Source organism: Argopecten irradians, chromosome 3 (assembly GCF_041381155.1).
Source record: "Argopecten irradians isolate NY chromosome 3, Ai_NY, whole genome shotgun sequence".
NCBI classification, from domain to species: Eukaryota; Metazoa; Mollusca; class Bivalvia; order Pectinida; family Pectinidae; genus Argopecten; species Argopecten irradians.
This window is the reverse complement of record NC_091136.1, coordinates 30671898-30691935: the sequence shown is the minus strand read 5'-3', so window position 1 is coordinate 30691935 and position 20038 is coordinate 30671898. Positions and strand designations below refer to the sequence as shown.

The window sequence follows — 20038 nt, the reverse complement described above, 5'->3', positions numbered from 1 at the left end:
ACCTAACTATGAGTAAGTGTGTACCCTGTGGTATGTGTATTAACTCCCTACCTAACTATGAGTTTGTGAGTGCCCTATGGTGTGTGTATTGACTCCCTACACTAAATATGAGTTTGTGAGTACCCAATGGTGTGTGTATTGACTCCCTACCTAACTATCAGTTTGTGAGTACCCAATGGTGTGTGTATTGACTCCCTACCTAACTATGAGTTTGTGAGTACCCTATGGTGTGTGTATTAACTCCCTACCTAACTATGAGTTAGTGAGTACCCTGTGGTGTGTGTATTGACTCCCTACCTAACTATGAGTTAGTGAGTACCCTGTGGTATGTGTATTAACTCCCTACCTAACTATGAGTTTGTGAGTACCCTATGGTATGTGTATTAACTCCCTACCTAACTATGAGTTAGTGAGTACCCTGTGGTATGTGTATTAACTCCCTACCTAACTATGAGTTAGTGAGTACCCTATGGTATGTGTATTAACTCCCTACCTAACTATGAGTTAGTGAGTACCCTGTGGTATGTATTAACTCCCTACCTAACTATGCGTTAGTGAGTACCCTTGGTAGTGTATTAACTCCCTACCTAAATGAGTTAGTGAGTACCTATGTGTGTGTATTAACTCCCTACCTAAATATGAGTTAGTGAGTACCCTGTGGTGTGTGTATTGACTCCCTACCTAACTATGAGTTAGTGAGTACCCTATGGTGTGTATTAACTCCCTATCTAACTATGAGTTAGTGAGTACCCTGTGGTATGTGTATTAACTCCCTACCTAACTATGAGTTAGTGAGTACCCTATGGTGTGTATTAACTCCCTACCTAACTATGAGTTAGTGAGTACCCTATGGTATGTGTATTAACTCCCTACCTAACTATGAGTTAGTGAGTACCCTGTGGTATGTGTATTAACTCCCTACCTAACTATGAGTTAGTGAGTACCCTGTGGTATGTGTATTGACTCCCTACCTAACTATGAGTTAGTGAGTACCCTGTGGTATGTGTATTAACTCCCTACCTAACTATGAATATGAGTTAGTGAGTACCCTGTGGTATGTGTATTGACTCCCTACCTAACTATGAGTTAGTGAGTACCCTGTGGTATGTGTATTAACTCCCTACCTAACTATGAGTTAGTGAGTACCCTGTGGTATGTGTATTAACTCCCTACCTAACTATGAGTTAGTGAGTACCCTATGGTGTGTGTATTGACTCCCTACCTAACTATGAGTTTGTGAGTACCCTGTGGTATGTGTATTAACTCCCTACCTAACTATGAGTTTGTGAGTACCCTGTGGTATGTGTATTAACTCCCTACCTATCTATGAGTTTGTGAGTACCCTATGGTGTGTGTATTGACTCCCTACACTAAATATGAGTTTGTGAGTACCCTATGGTGTGTGTATTGACTCCCTACCTAACTATGAGTTAGTGAGTACCCTATGGTGTGTGTATTGACTCCCTACCTAACTATGAGTTAGTGAGTACCCTGTGGTATGTGTATTAACTCCCTACCTAACTATGAGTTTGTGAGTACCCTGTGGTATGTGTATTAACTCCCTACCTAACTATGAGTTTGTGAGTACCCTGTGGTATGTGTATTAACTCCCTACCAAACTATGAGTTTGTGAGTATCCTATGTTGTGTGTATTGACTCCCTACACTAAATATGAGTTTGTGAGTACCCTATGGTGTGTGTATTGACTCCCTACCTAACTATGAGTTTGTGAGTACCCTATGTTGTGTGTATTGACTCCCTACACTAAATATGAGTTTGTGAGTACCCTATGGTGTGTGTATTGACTCCCTACCTAACTATGAGTTTGTGAGTACCCTATGGTGTGTGTATTGACTCCCTACCTAACTATGAGTTTGTGAGTACCCTATGTTGTGTGTATTGACTCCCTACACTAAATATGAGTTTGTGAGTACCCTATGGTGTGTGTATTGACTCCCTACCTAACTATGAGTTTGTGAGTACCCTATGGTGTGTGTATTGACTCCCTACACTAAATATGAGTTTGTGAGTACCCTATGGTGTGTGTATTGACTCCCTACCTAACTATGAGTTTGTGAGTACCCTATGTTGTGTGTATTGACTCCCTACACTAAATATGAGTTTGTGAGTACCCTGTGGTGTGTGTATTGACTCCCTACCTAAATATGAGTTAGTGAGTACCCAATGGTGTGTGTATTAACTCCCTACCTAACTATGAGTTAGTGAGTACCCTGTGGTGTGTATTGACTCCCTACCTAAATATGAGTTTGTGAGTACCCTGTGGTGTGTGTATTAACTCCCTACCTAACTATGAGTTAGTGAGTACCCTGTGGTGTGTATTGACTCCCTACCTAACTATGAGTTAGTGAGTACCCTGTGGTATGTGTATTAACTCCCTACCTAACTATGAGTTAGTGAGTACCCTATGGTGTGTATTAACTCCCTACCTAACTATGAGTTAGTGAGTACCCTGTGGTATGTGTATTAACTCCCTACCTAACTATGAGTTAGTGAGTACCCTATGGTGTGTATTAACTCCCTACCTAACTATGAGTTAGTGAGTACCCTATTGTGTGTATTAACTCCCTACCTAAATATGAGTTTGTGAGTACCCTGTGGTATGTGTATTAACTCCCTACCTAACTATGAGTTTGTGAGTACCCTGTGGTATGTGTATTAACTCCCTACCTAACTATGAGTTTGTGAGTACCCTATGTTGTGTGTATTGACTCCCTACCTAAATATGAGTTAGTGAGTACCCTGTGGTATGTGTATTGACTCCCTACCTAACTATGAGTTAGTGAGTACCCTATGGTGTGTATTGACTCCCTACCTAAATATGAGTTTGTGAGTACCCTGTGGTATGTGTATTGACTTCCTACCTAACTATGAGTTAGTGAGTACCCTGTGGTATGTGTATTAACTCCCTACCTAACTATGAGTTAGTGAGTACCCTGTGGTATGTGTATTAACTCCCTACCTAACTATGAGTTAGTGAGTACCCTATGCTGTGACAATGGAGTGGCAGCCTGCTGACAGATGGAGACTATATGAATCACACAGCCCTGATAGTTTATCAGTAATTATAACAAAACCCCAGGTCATCATTCTAAATCATGATTATTCTCAACTCCATGTTGTAGTACATTTCAAATATTTTAAATGCACGCACAAGTAATTAGTACAGCACAATTATACATTTGGGCTTTAAGCTAATTAAAAATTTGAATTACATGCCTGAATTGTCTTTTTGTGTGTAATGTTGGGTTTGTTGGGACTGACTGTATTCAGGGCATATCTGTGGCCATTGTTTAAAAACCTGGTACATAACATTGATCAGTACATAGGCCGTACAATAAACCAGACACTATATTTACACCAGACTTAATCTTACAGAATTACACCCAAAACTAAATTTAACAACAGCCGAGCTGCTCTATTATTCTACAGTTACATCAAATGTTATTCGGTCTTTAAAAGTTTAAAAAAGAAGCATTTTTACTGTGCACCCTTAAATAACTAATTTTGAAGAAAAAAAATATACATGCGATTACATGTACCTACTTTTATAATTGAATACAATGGCGAATAGAATATTAGTGACATGATTATCCACTAACTTAATACAGGTGCAATAATTCTATTGTTTATGGTAACATTTATTTATGTAACATTATATACGGTATTAAGTGATAAATCGTTTTTATGTTGGATAGTCTAAAGCTTCTCTACATTATAACAATCCAACTGTAAACGGATTTAATTATAGAATGCTCAGCGGAATTCAATATGTAACAGTGATATGTGAACCATTGCATTAAAGAAGAAAAATTAACTTGTGTGCCATGTTTTATTAGTTATGTCAAATCTTGGTTGACATGTACCGTGAATTGTCTACGGACACTGTGACACTTGTAAATTCCACAGAATGCAGACGGTGCTGAATTAGTTTAGTATTGACACAAGTAGATTGTACGAGATAGACTATTGGCTTAATGTTTTAAATGGTGTCATGTGTTTCTTTAGTAGAATTTTTCCGTCTGTGAATTTCGTGTCGCATTAGTTTGGGGATAAGATACCCTACAGGTAGCTGGATTTTTACCTGGGAATCTGCATTGTCACCTCAATCTAACCTACATTCGGATTTAGTAATAGCTCGTAATTCAGGAAAAAAACATTAGTTGTAAAACTGTATAGACACTCGTACCCATTATACTTCTATAGAACTGGTTGTGTTGGTATTGAAGATTTTTAAATTCCTTTTGTCAGCGTTAATACTTTAGTATTACGAGATTGTATCTATTGTGTTTGGTAATTTTGATATAGGTATACATATATATATATATCTGAATGAACAGGCTGACCCAGGGTTAACTCATTCACCCCTGAAGACATATTTAGACTCTTCTTAATCAAAGACTAGACCAGTCCATTATGAAATTTCAGGGGTGAATGAGTTAAAACACACTGAAGGTTATACAGGTTGATGATTTAGTGTAGTAACATTGATATGAGGATTAAGCTATATTGCTACACATGGTTGGAGAAGGCCTTGAAGATTTTCTGTCCACATCAGCTATTTGATTGAGCTACTCGGCTAAATTACTTGTAAAGATAAACACAAATAAAAATTCTGGCAGTTTGAGGCTTCTTATCTTTGTAGCTTCTATTAATAAACAATGTATGATACACATGGTATATCTACTTATATACACCACACCACTGACCTTACACTAACAAACCTCACTGATAAAAACCATGTAGGTTTTTCTTAAGGCTGTATGCTACCTCTGTGTGATTGGAGATCTCTTTTCCAAAAGAGTTCCAGACCTTTCAAATGTACTTAAAGCTGTATGCTACCTCTGTGTGATTTAGGTCTCTTTTCCAAAAAAGTTCCAAGCCTTTCCAAAAAAGTTCCAAGCCTTTCGTATTTACTTAGGGCTGTATGCTACCTCTGTGTGATTTAGGTCTCTTTTTCCAAAGGAGGTGCAGACCCTTCAAATGTACTTAAGGCTGTATGCTACCTCTGTGCAATTTAGATCTCTTATCCAATTTACTTCGTCTTAAGCTACTGACTGTTGTATGCTACCTTTGAGATTGAGATCTCTTTTTAAAAAGGATTTACAGGTTAGGCTGTAGGTACAGATAATTCCAATTTCTATAAGGCTGTATGTGTTACAGACCCTTCCAGTATGAATTTTACATGTGTTATCTATAATTATACAACTTTACTGTCCTTCATTGACGGTGGGAGGAGCACTTCTACCATCTCCTTTGATCCTTTGACTGTAGTAATTGTAAGCCATTATGTTTAGAGGTTAACAAAATAAAGGGACACGTACAATATATCTTTAATATGAAAAATAAACAAATTTCCCAGAATAGGTTATCCCTGGGTTAGTTCTAATACAGGGTCCACTATAGAGTATTTAAGGCTCTATACCAGTGATAGATAGCTCGGGGCCATCCTTACATTTCTCATGTTCATTTTATATGAACATGAATATTATGCATGCTATAAATGTTTTAGCATGTAAAGATTATCTTTTAAATATAAGGAAAGGCATGTTAGAGTGTTTAACAAATAATCCCCTTCTTCCATCCCCCTATACGCCAGCTTTTATCTAACAACTTCAGAAGGTGTTCTCCAAGGTAAAAATAAACATCTTAATTAAGTTGTAAGAGCTGTGCGAAGTGGGCGTCTGTTCCTTACATTATTCTTAATTGTAATCTTAAATACCAACATGTTAAGAGTGCAGTGTGGTTGGTACAAAAAGCTTTCAAAATTCACCATATATCATAATAATTATTGTAATGGTTGAAATCTGTTTCAAGATGAAATTATTTACGATGTAATTTCTAGCGTCTGAAGAGTGGCCTATAATACAACCCTTCAGTTGAAATGTAGACTTCCATAGCGCCTGGGGCAGTCATTAGGGAAATTTAGCTGTACGTAAAACATGAAATGTAATTGCTCTGTAATTTGGCAATCGGTATGTTTTAGTTGATATAGAAAAGTTCAAATGAGTGAACTATTTCAGAGATGTCACTTCTTTGACATGTTTTAGAGAATATCTGTATCTAACACAGCATTTCATCAAATAACTGAACCATTTTCACTATGATGTTCACAGTCAACTAAACTTTGAATTGCTTGTTGTTTAAATTCATTTATTAGTTATGTAAATATAGTGACCCTAAGAGTTTAGATTTCTGTCACTCTGCCTTGCTCCTCTACTTCTTGACCATGATTGCTGAATGGTTAAGTTGTATAGTGCTCCATCTCTTGTAGAATTGGCTAGATGGGTAAAGTGTCTTGCGTGCGTGTCTTGTGTACATTCAACAATTAGCCCTACATATCTTGAGTTGCAATGGTTTGGATGTATAACATTCTCTTGTTAGCCTTTAACCTTTTTAAGATGTAAACAAAACCATTCTTTATCTAGTTCCCCTTTTGATTTAACTAACCTTTCAAATAAAAAATTACAATTGGAGAATTTCTTGCTTTTAAAAATTTCATGAATGTTAATAAAATTTGGACTGAGTTCTGAAATGTTTCCCACATGGACAAGTAACGTGTACACAAGGTTGTATGATTGTAGTATTTTGTGTGGTTGCTATGGTGTAATGGTGTGTTGGTGTGGTACAGCACAGTAATGTAGTGCTACCACTCCATTACTAATGAGAACATCCAATCCCTTGTAGATACCTGAGGCAGGACGCCACCAGTTAATTATTTACCATGTAAAGTTCAGAAAGTTGTGCTGCACTCGTACAATAATTGCTGAAAATTTGTTTGAACATTTTTCCTTTGGATTTCAGCCTTTGATCATAGATTTTAGGAGGCATGATGTATGATATATTTCTCTTCATGCTCTGGCCAAAAAAATTGGGAGGGGATAGTGTCCCACTTTCAAATTTTGTGTAAAGGGTTTGTATAGAGGTGAGGAGGAGCAGTGATGTCTTACAATTAATCTAGTTTCAAATAACCTAACATACCTTGATTACGGGTATTCAGTGAGTAAATGTGACCTTGAAATATTTTTGCAGGTGTATATTTTAATGGTATCTTATTTTAGTATTTGAAATACTGTGCTAAAATATGATTTAACTAATTTTATTTTCTGTGTATGATAATTACACAGCCATTGTATGGTGATCGTGCTAATTCTTCACTGGGCTGACTTTTGCACTAAGATTTGATGGCATCAAAATAAGTAAGTGTACAGTATTTTACTAATGTTATAAGAGCTGGAGTAATTTATTTTAAAACTCTGCACTGTAACTTATTTTGTTTTATGTAAAGAGCTTACAACAGTATACTCTCAAACCATAAGTACATGGCCTCATTTGTACTTTTGCACTAGAATAACAGTTTTCCAAACCAAGTACAGTAAAAGGAGCTTACCTAGACATGTACAACAGTAGCTCTCCCAAACCATAAGTACATGGCCTTTGACCACAAGGAACTTTGCAATGTCATGTTGCACCTAGACATGTCTACTGTTTGTACCTTGGACATATTTTTTCCCCGGTGTTGGTGTACGAAAGTTAGATAAATGTAGTAGACTCTGAAGGCCCCTACAGCATTACTTATGTATCAGGGAGCTGTAAATGATTTTTACCACGTTCTTTCATCTCCAACAGTAGTAAGGTATATCCATTACATGTAAACACTGAGAAATAGCTCACCTTCAAAGAAAGGGGTTAGATTGATAAATGTTGTAATGTCTGAAGTACCTGTAGCCAGCGAGGATTTTCACAGACCCGAGAGCAGGATAGCTGTCCGGCCTGTGTTATTTTAGGAAAACTTATCCTCTGGCATAATCTCACTTTAATTGACAGATGAAACTCCAAGCTTGGAAATTATACATACCTGTGCCTGATGAATGAGCCCAGGCTTATAGTGGAGGAATTTTATACTTGGGTATTAAATTTGAATATGTTAACATGTATTGTCTTTTGTCTGTGAGGAGTTTCCCCTGTAATATTTGGTGTAAGTTCAATGTCTAGCTGTCTGTTACCTGTGACATCAGCATGACTGAGGACCAAGGATGGAAAGCTTATCAACGGTAGCTTCTGAAAAAAAGAGAAACCATTATGGTTTATGATTGTTTAAAGGGACAATTCAGTCACGCTAATTCTGTTACATAACTACGAAGCAAAACATAGCATAAATGTATTGTTCTACATTCCTCATGAAACATATAACATAAAATATTGATAAATTCCACGTTATTGTTAAGTAATTTAATTGATACCGTTGAATTCCAAATGGTATAGCAATACGATGAAGAAGGTATAATATGTATGTGGCACCAATACCAGAGCCAATATGACGTACGTTAAATAAATGAAATACTTAACCATTAAGGAGTTGATGAAATGATTTTTTAGGTAAGACAATTTACCTAATAAGGTAAACACACAACTGTAAGAGAGATTTGAGTAGTTTTAGACAAACATTGCATTACTCCATGAGTAAGGGCCAGGGTTAGGCATGCAAGACGTCTGACCACAATGTGTAATGGCATATCACAATAACACCAACTACTCTAACTTCCATAACAACTGGTTTGTTTCCAATATATGTGCAAATTTTAATGTACTTTCACACTGAATTGTCCCTTTAACAAATATATTATTAAAGAGTTTTCTTATACATGATTTATATTTTTTTATTTAAATTTTAAAAAGACAACTCATTAGCTGTTTCTGTATTAGTTCATTTACTAATTCATATTGGATCCTGACTGATCACCTTTTGCAATCAACAGCTTCAGAGTGAAAAATTCTTAAATTTACATATTCATTTACTGTCGACGGGTTTTGCCCTTTCAAGCTTCTTCAGGACAACAAGTACAATTATTTTCTTTTGATTAAGTACTGTACTAAAAGTCCAGATTAAAGTATACCATACAAAATAACGCAATATAAATGATAAACAAAAACTTTTTTTGAATAATTACATATGAAGTAAGATAGATTGATGTTTGTGGTACAATAAATTAGATGTAAATCATACACTATTGACTTGAAATGTCTAAAATATTCCAAAGTCTCGCCCTTTTAACCTGCGCACATTAAGGTGTAATGTATTTGTCGGAGTGACAGATTAACCTTTAAAAGTAGGCTTTTCTGTGGAGATATTCAGGACATCCTGTCAGTTAAGCTTGGGCATCAGCTTGTCTTTGGCTTTCTGAAGGTCAATAGTCCCTCAGTTATCCAAGCTAGGTCCTCGACTTTCCAAAATATCAATAGGTTAATCGGGTATACCAGGAAGATCCCGTGCTTCCAGTTCCCTAAACCTTTGCTTATCAATGAGCTTCCAGTTTCAGTACCTAGGTGCTAAGCTCTTGGTTTCTCCAGTGTCCAACTCTATGACTAGGTCATCAGCTTCCCATATACAACTGTAACATGAAATTTGTATTAAGGTCCCCATGATCAGGCTATGATTTGCTCCTGCTAGCATTATTTGAAGAAAAAATAAATTATATCATCCTGTCCCTCATAGGACTGTATTGTAGACTTAAACTTAACGGTAAACCTGTCCATCATTATGTGGTCCATCCTTTTACTCATCCTTTTTTCCCCCAGTTCATGATAAGACAAGTCTTATCTGTAATGTTGTTTACCTGGCCATCATTTTGCTTTAAGCTATTCATACTGGTCTTTTACTTGTCTTAGGAGAGAGGAGAGAAGAAAATGAAGGGACCAGACAGAGGTTTGAACCCGCAACTTTTGAGCAATAGCCAGATGCTCCAATCCAATTCTGCTACGCTCCCCCCTCCTCTCTCAAAGTCTTTGCCTTCAAACAGACCCTTTTACCAAGTTGGTCGCTAATTCTGTAACAGGAGATGAGAAATTGTAGGGGGCAGATTAGGCTTCAAACCTGGGACCTCTGAACACTTGCCAGATGCTCTACTGGTTGAGGTACCTGGTCACCGCTGATCGACCCAGTCGCGCTACCTTACCTAACCCATCATTTGAACCAGTCTTTGTATACCCATTACTTGGTTGTCCCGCACTGATCATACCACAGGTATGTAGGCTCTTAGAGTGAAAGATAGAGCTACTGTTGTTGTTTTATAAATCATAGGTAAAACGGTAAACAAATCTTATATCACCATGTACAGGTGTAACGGTCAAGGTGTACCACACCTGTAATCACTCTTACCTGTGAAATAGAACTATTGATGGCCGATTATGACTCACTTGTCATTGTTAGATTGCTCCTGACTAGGAGGGGATAGGTCTCTATTCATAGATAGATTTGTATTAATTCTACTATTGCATCATTTCAAATAAAGCTTTTATAATTTCCATTTCATCCGTTCAAAGCTTACTGCTGTTTATGTCCGAGTCTAGTCAACTTCAGATGAATCATACCATGAAGAAAATACATATTTCAATGTATTCTAAAAATTGCTCTGAATTGTTTCTTTAAGCAGGAAATGACACAAAGATGAAAGGAAATATCAAGGTTATATGCTCAAAAGAATTCATTTATAGTGGAGTGTGTAAGGTCTAGGGATGTATAAACTGAGAAGTTATACAGACAGGAAGTCATAACCTGTCACATAGAGGTGGAAAAATTGGACAGAAGTCAGTCCCAGACAAAAACACAATTCCCATATTATCCTGGGATTTGAACCCTATTATTTTTGGTTTCCATGGCAAAATTCCACTTAGAACTGGAGAGTGTTGATTTTGTTGTCACTAAATTCAATAGCGGGCATGTTTTATGTGTGTTGGACCAGAGGAGGTATAATGCTGGACTGCTGGACTTGGTCTGTGACAGTTTGTGTAGCAGATGTTTGACAGGGCAGTGTTTGAGAGTTACAGTACAGCTATGTCTCTCCTGGCACTCACTCTACTCTCTTGTTAGCTACACAGATACACACTATCCTGGCAAGCTCTCCCTATCCTGTAAGCTTCAAACAAACCTCAGGGACAGCTAGCTTGTAACAGTAATCAGACAAGAAAAGTATTTTCTCTGTACAACAATGACAGTTCCCCCACTGGCACCATTATTAAATGATCGTTAAGGAGAATTATGGCAATATTTTATTGGTATTTTTGGAGAACATTAATAATTGATTGACACAACTGAATATAAGTGCAAGGTTTCTTCGTCCTCGATTAGAGAAAAGTAAATCAACTGAGGGAGTACTGTGTAGGTGGAGGGTACATAGTAGACCGTGATGTCTACACTACTGAATACAGAAGGTGTGACTTTTATTCCTGGTCTGTACTATGTTTTACAATGTAGCACTAGTATTCTTTTTACAACTCCTAGTATGAACATAGCATCAGAACACAAAAAGGTCAACGACCAAATATTACGAGAAATGGTAATTCTTAATTGTGTATATGTTTACTAAGCATTTTTAACATGATACCGTATAGCCAGTTATTTGTGCGCGTAAAAGTTTTTGCTGAAAATATCACCTGAGTAAAAATACTGAGTATTACACTGAGCCAGGTACCACTATTGTCTGAGTGTCAAGGTATAGGACGGTGAGATCATACTACACTGCGTGTTAACTCAAGGACAATGGGACACTGTGTCAATATAAAGATATACAATGTTATCTGATATTACGGTGGGATAGAACTATAAACTCTATAGCAAGGAAGGCATGCATAGGGCAGGGATTTTAAATGACTGGAGTGTCACTATAAACTCTATATGATGGTACACAGGCAGTATTTCTTCACGTGAATATCACATGAACAGGGTCAACAAAAGAGAATTTCACGTGAATTTCATGTGAAAGGACCTTCACCACATGAATGTATTGGTAGGTCAGTATATCTGATATTACAGTGGGGTAACACTAGGAAAATGTGTATCCACATTAGGAAACATGTTGCAAGGTATATCAGTACCATATACATGGAAAGGTCATCTGAAAAAATTGTTTTTAATTAGGATTTGATAAAGACAAAATTTAATGGCCAATGTTATTTCATTACCATTTTCAAGACATTTTTAAATAAGCCTGTTGGCAGAATATTAATTTGTATCAGTTTATAATGCTTTATGTAAAAATATACACAAAAAAGTCATAAAAAACCTGTTATACTGTAAGTTATATGTGTTGTGTAGAGTTGTCTGTAGAAATCTTTGTATGTGTATGAATTTCATTCCTCACGCAGATAAATTAAAATTCATGTCTGTTGACAGACACGTATGTGTAAGTGACAAGGTTTGTATTGCACTCTCACTTTCTCAATACAGAATTATTCAACTCATGATAATAAGTCGGCATAATTACTCGCTTGTCTGGCTGTGTCACAGATAGGTTACTTGGTAGTCGACCTTGTGGAGGTCACAGATCCCTCAATTCCATTTAAACTTCCCAAGTATAGTGGGATATATACATCACAATATCAGACTAGTTGTCTTAGGATCTATGATTTATATACAAGGTCATTTATATCTTAGCATCATAGTGTACAGGTTCATATAAATAAAATGCTGTTTTACACATAGTGTCACACATGTGCATGACACATGCAGTTGATACTTGACACATAGTGTCACACATGTGCATGACACATGCAGTTGATACTTGAGTGCACTTTTGCCGATACATCTACAGAAATAAAGTTTAGGAGATTTGTGATACATTGTTCAACCTTTCTGTTACTGTCAAAATACTAAATGTCTTGTTAATTAAAAGTTGCAGTAGTTAATTACATGAATAAAAGTTATGAATATTAATTTGTTGAATATACAGTAAATACACTTATTTAACATCCTTGCAACAAATTCATAGTTTACAACGTAGTTATCTTCATTCTCTTTCAATGTTCCTATAAGGTGTTTGTAATAAGTGTATAATGAACTGTGATTATAATGAAGTAATAGTCCCGAGTGGTTCGTTGTAACCATGCATTTCTGTATTTCATTCAGTTCTCTGTTTTATTCCAAGAAAACATTCAATGAACAATACCCTCCATTATAAATGTATTTTTGCTATATGGTGTTTAATTGCAAACAAGTCTGTCTCCTTAATACATACAGATCTGTCTGGATTACATAGTAAATCCACTTGTGTATGATAAGCTTGTGTGGCTAGTGACCTCCTCTAATATTACATTAGTCATGAGTGGAGACATGGAATGGATACAGATTATAATGAGCATCTCATACTTAGGTTGTTAAGTGTGATAAAATGTGAACAGGAAAAGTATCAAGTGATGTGTTGTGTCTCGAGTGATATGTTAATATCTCAAAGTCACAATAGGATGTAATCACTGCTCCACATCACTAGGGGTTAATCAACTATTACAGGCTTATTAACACCCAAACCAAAACACCCTACCTTGATACACATAAGCCCTACCCTTTACCTTGGTACACATAAGCTCTACCCACTACCTTGATACACATAAGCCCTACCTTAATACACATAAGCCCTACCCACTACCTTGATACACATAAGCCCTACCCACTACCTTGATACACATAAGCCCTACCCACTACCTTGATACACATAAGCCCTACCTTGATGCAGGCATAAACCCTACCCTCTACCTTGATGCAGACATAAGCCCTACCCTCTACCTTGATGCAGATACAAACATGACCCCCTACCTTGATACACATAAGCCCTACCTTGATGCAGGCATAAACCCTACACTCTACTTTGATGCAGACATAAGCCCTACCCTCTACCTTGATGCAGATACAAACATGACCCCTACCTTGATGCACACATAAGCCCTACCTTGATGCACACATAAGCCCTACCCTCTACCTTGATGCAGACATAAGCCCTACCCTCTACCTTGATGCAGGCATAAACCCTACCCTCTACCTTGATGCAGATATAAGCCCTACCCTCTACCTTGATGCAGATACAAACATGACCCCCTACCTTGATGCACACATAAGCCCTACCTTGATGCAGACATAAACCCTACCCTCTACCTTGATGCAGACATAAGCCCTACTCTCTACCTTGATGCAGATACAAACATGACCCCCTCCCTTGATGCTGACATAAGCCTTACCCACTACCTTGATGCACACATAAGCCCTTCCCCCACCTTGATGCACACATAAGCCTTACCCACTACCTTGATGCATACATAATCATCCCTACCCCCTACCTTGATGCACACATAAGCCTACCCCCTTCCTTGATGCAGACATAAGCCCTACCCCCTATCTTGATGTAGACTTAACCCATACCCCCTACCTTGATGCAGACATAAGCCATACTCACTACCTTGATGCAGACATAAGCCTTACCCACTACCTTGATGCACACGTAAGCCCTACCCACTACCTTGATGCACACATAAGTCCTACCCCCTACCTTGATTCACACATAAGCTCTACTCCCTACTTTGATGCAGACATATGCCCTACTCCCTACCTTGATGCACACATAAGCCCTACCCATTACCTTGATGCAGACATAAACCCTACCCACTACCTTGATGCAGACATTAGCTCTACCCTCTACCTTGATGCAGACATTAGCTCTTCCCCCTACCTTGATGCAGACATAAGCCCTACCCCGTTCCTTGATGCAGATACAAACTTGACCCTCTACCTTGATGCAGACATTTGATGCACAAACAAACCTGTGGCATCACGTCATCTCTTCCATCATACAGAACCCAGCCACTACCCCATGTGTGATATTTCATGCCAGCTCTGCTATACTTCCCCTAATGTTGGCCTCCCTCAGCCTGTATTAATCCTGTATTTGATGTGTTTTCAGAGAGAAGAGCTCTAACCAGTAGTGACGGCCCTGGTACACAGACATGTGTGGTGATGGCGAGAAGGATGTAGGGAGAAAGAGGGGAAGAAGGAGAACCTACGTCATCCCTCTGTCTAGAAAATGTTAGGTGAAAGATGAGATACACATAAAACTATTTATATACCTCTCCGTCTTGATTGAACAAGATAAAAACTATCTAGAAAATGTGAAACATTCAAGCTTTATTTTCAAATGTTTCTCTGTGAACTGCACGAGAGCATGTAAACAGGTTTCACTCAACAAAAAACAGCTGACTTTGGGCGATTATGACGTGAGGTTTTTTGATGATTCATGTGAATTTTGGATCTGTGTGGAATGTATATAATATTAAAGTTTCTGGTATTATAACATATAATTTATACCTTATAAGTTCTAATCAATGTTTAACTTATAAATTGATTGACTTGAGTATTCTCTGAGTGTATAAAAAGCAATTGAATCAAGACATTTATATAATTATTTACATTTGTAATTGTACCCTACTTTATCTGATCCGTAAACTGACGACCCTAATAAAGCAGTTCCTGTAGTTTATTAATAGACTGGTGAACCTACAAGGGCACCTGTTGTCAGTGATGAGTCGATATTTGGTTACTTTTTACCAAATTTAAGTGTGAATTGCTGTATGTCCTGATAAGCTATCTTTTGATCAGTTTTAGAAAGTTATCTAAACAGTTGTAAATTGTGTGTGAAAGCATCGTGCCATCTGTTTTTTTTTGTACGATAATGTGACGGAGTGGAATGATGGTTAATGGTATAATGAATGGCAGATTATTCATGTGAGGTAAGACAAGGTTTGTTCACAGATGTTCGCAGGATGGTGTCTTCTCCAAGGTTCTACAGAAACTCATTGTTCTTATAAAAGACCTAAAGGGCCCCATCATTAATTGGCCTGCAAACCCAAATGAGCCCATGAATGTTAAATTTAATAAGTTTTTTTGTTTTTTTTTTTCATTTCTGAAAATTTACGTTTCATGCATTTTAATTCTATGCATTGCAAGGTCTTCAAGTATTAATGCTTTAATAAAGAGGTCTTATACATACATCTACTGATATTTCTGATATCTTCATTATTGGTATACAAACAGACACATGTATAACAAAATGACCAGAGAATGGATATTGGACCCTTCAATATAGAGGTGATAGGAGAACACATTTTATTAAAGAAATAGAACCTTCAAGGTCAACCTTGACCCTACTTCAAGGTCAAAGGCATAAAATGAACCTTAATTTTTTAATGAAAAGGCACAAAAGCTTTATATTAGTATTGTAGACTCTTAGTGTGAAGGACGGCTTGTCCAAATATTGTTTATGACTATCAGTCAACATGTATAAAATAACTTCTACAGTATTGCTAGGTCACCCAGAAAAATAGGTGATCGATACAGGCCTAATGGCCTAATGAGGCCTTTTGTTCTGATACCAGAAGATCATGAAATACAAGGAGTTCTGTATTGTTTCCAGAAGGACATCTATTGTGATGCATGTTTATTCTGCCGACATCTGTTACATCGTATATAGTCTTCATTTGACAATCGACAGTCGTACATCACTGTGCATGCATGAAACCCAGTGGAGAGGGATGCAATCTTTTGAGAATTTTTTGAGGGAGAGGCTGAGCGCTGTCTGAGATATAAATGCATGTGTCTGTGATAGGATACAATATGTGAGTGGGGAGTCTGCTATGTGTATAATGTTTATTGACAGACTGTATAGGTAATGGGTGTTTCTGTGCTGTTGGGTGACTTTAGCACTCCCACATGAAGCTGATATGCATGATTGAAGATAATGTGAAGAGTAATGTACTGAGGTAGTGTAGAACATGCTGTGTTCATTATGTAATGCTTAGTGAATAAAAAAATAAAAAGGTAAATATCATTTCTTATTTTTCTGTTTTTTGTGACAGTTCAGATATTTTCGTGAGTATGATAGACAAAGCTGGTTGGTTTGAAGTATGGATTCCACTTCTACGTACATCACATATACTGTGTCATTTCTTGTATCTTCATAAGAGAATGCAAGAAAATTATGTGTTTTCTTGTCAGATCCTGATGGTATGGCATAATCATTATATATAACAGTACATATGTGTATGATGTTTTGTGTTGTAATGTTGAGAGCTTCTGATGTATTGTGTAATAGTGAGTTGTATGTAATGTTGAGAGATCATGATGTTTTGTAACACAGTATGTGATTATCTGTAATGTTGAAAGATCCTGATGTTGCATGACAATAAGCTGTATGTAATGTTGAGAGATCGTGATGTTGTGTGACAATGAGTTGTATGTAATGTTGAGAGATCCTGATGTTGTGTGACAATGAGTTGTTTGTAATGTTGAGAGATCCTGATGTTGTGTATCACAGTATGTGATTATCTGTAATGTAAAGAGATCTTGATGTTGTGTGACAGTGAGTTGTATTTAATGTTGAGACATCTTGGTGTTGTTTATCACATTTCATGAGTTGTCTTTAATATAGAGAGATCTGATGCTGTGTATAAGTGAGTTGTATGTAATGTTGATAGAGAGATCCTGATGTTGTGTGACAATGAGTTGTATGTAGTGTTGAGAAATCCTGATGTTGTGTATAAGTGAGTTGTATGTAATGTTGAGAGATCCTGATGTTGTGTGACAAGTGAGTTGTATGTAATGTTGATAGATCCTGATGTTGTGTATAAGTGATTGTATGTAATGTTGAGAGATCCTGATGTTGTGTATAAGTGAGTTGTTTGTAGTTTAGAGATCCTGGTGTTGTGTTTCACAGTACATGATTATCTGTAATGTTGAGAGATCCTGACGTTGTGTGACAATGAGTTGTATGTAATGTTGAGAGATCCTGATGTTGTGTGACAATGAGTTGTATGTAATGTTGAGAGATCCTGATGTTGTGTATAAGTGAGTTGTTTGTAATGTTGAGAGATCCTGATGTTGTGTATCACAGTATGTGATTATTTGTAATGTTGAGAGATTCTGATGTTGTGTGACAGTGAGCTGTATGTAATGTTGAGAGATTCTGATGTTGTGTGACAGTGACTTGTTTGTAATGTTGAGAGATCCTAATGTTGTGTGACAGTGAGTTGTATGTAATGTCGTTAGATCCTGATGTTGTGTGACAATGAGTTGTATGTAATGTTGAGAGATCCAGATGTTGTGTGACAATTTGTTGTATGTAATGTTTAGAGATCCTGATGTTGTGTGACAGTGAGTTGTATGTAATGTTGAGAGATCCTGATGTTGTGTGACAATGAGCTGTATGTAATGTTGAGAGATTCTGATGTTGTGTGACAATTTTTTGTATGTAATGTTGAGAGATCCTGATGTTGTGTGACAATGAGCTGTATGTAATGTTGAGAGATCCAGATGTTGTGTGACAATTTGTTGTATGTAATGTTGAGAGATCCTGATGTTGTGTGACAATTTGTTGTATGTAATGTTGAGAGATCCTGATGTTGTGTATCAAGGTATGTGATTATCTGTAATGTTGTGAGATCCTGATGTTGTGTATCACAGTAGTAAGCTGTCTTTAATATTGAGATATCTGATGTTGTGTATAAGTGAGTTGTCTGTAATGTTGAGAAATCCGGATTGTGTAGTGAGTGTAGGTATGTGAGAAATCCTGATCTGTAATGTTGTGAGATTCTGATGTTGTGTATCACAGTACGCAAGTTGTCTTTAATATTGAGATATCTGATGTTGTGTATAAGTGAGTTGTCTGTAATGTTAAGAGATCCTGATCTTGTAAGGCTAAGCTGTACATGTATAATGTTGTGAGATTTTCTGTTGTATTGAGTAGCATGTTGGAATGAAAGGCTAAGATCTGTTCAAATGAATGACATTGACTTTCTGTTATGGTAACAGAACTCTAAATACATACATATGTTAACTATTTAGTTCCTGTTTTTAGAGTCGGTTAAAGCCGTGAGTTCCTCCTTTATATGCAGGGAGTAGAGCCAATCTTGTCCTACGACCTCTATATGGAATATAAGTTACATCACATCACTGTTTTATGTATTTTAATGTCTGATAGGTACAGGTAAAGAGTAATTTACATAAAATTAATGTTGCATGGTCACAGCAAGTACGTTTGCATTTGTTTACAGGTGTTGGCCTATATTTTATATTTCTAAAGAAAATTACTTTTTAAATGTTTCCCAACACATTCTCTTGTAGGTTGTGAAACTTTATTTCTAATGTTTGTACATAAGAAATCTACATCTGTCGTGTACCCACCTGAAACTCAATCTGCTACTTGTTGATATGAAACTCAATATCTGACAAATGTGTTGACATGAAACTCATTATCTGACAATTACTTACTTGAAACTCAATCCCCTAATGTTTGTTAATTAGAAACCCAATTTTCTGTCGGATGCTCACCTTAATTATATCTCTGATGAGTGTTGAATTCAAACTCATGTTTACTTGAAATCAATATCTTATGTATATTGCCTGGAATTTACATGATATCTACTAACTTAAAGGTTGATCAGCATAAATTTAATTCTCTGTCATGAATTAGATTTGAATATCAATCTCTAATGTCTTAGGAGTCAATATATTTCCTATTCCAACTTAATGATTTCTTACTTTAAATATTCAGTTGTGTTCAATTTAAATCTATTCTATGGATCTTTTTGACTTGCAACATCATACATCTTAGAGAAAATAAAACTGAAAATTCGGCTTAAGATCCTATAAATACCTGGAATTGTATGACTGTAAACCGGTACTATTTCATCACCCACGTAAGTAAAAAAAGACTTATACCCCTACTGAACAAATTACATAATAACTCCATAAATAGGGACATTGCAGAACCCTATATAGTTTACTCAACTCCCCTTTATGTCAGAGTTCTCTGTACCAAATTATATCAAAATCTGTCAAGCATTTTAGGAGTTCGCCGGACAAAGTTGTGTCTACGGACAGACAGACGGACAACCCGATTCCAGTAACTTCGTTGCTGGGGATATAACAAGTTTTACCAACTCCACCGAGCACAGCAAGCTCATTATAATCAAGGAAAGGAAAGGGAGTGTTGGTTAACCTAGAGTCAAACTATGTAATATTAACCGTCAGACATCATCATCATCATCATCATCAAGCTTTGTTTCCCCCGTTAGACCAGTTGTGACCTCTGTGTGACCTCTACATAATCAGAGACAAAGGGCTTTGGGTAATAATAGGGAATGTATTAGAGCCTGTAATACGGCAGGCCTGTTAAAGCATTGTCATCTTCTAAGATTCCTGTCA

The 20038-nt window shown here is 36.8% G+C and overlaps 1 protein-coding gene across 1 annotated transcript in view; it reads left to right on the top strand.

The window, feature by feature from the left end:
- LOC138319619 (cyclin-dependent kinase inhibitor 3-like) overlaps positions 1-16664 on the top strand; it is a 36992-nt gene extending 20328 nt beyond the window's left edge. Inside the window, exon 6 of the mRNA XM_069262767.1 lies at positions 14745-16664. The gene's annotated coding sequence lies outside the window, so the exon portion shown is untranslated. The remainder of the gene's footprint in view (positions 1-14744) is intronic.
- The last annotated feature ends 3374 nt before the right edge of the window (positions 16665-20038 follow it).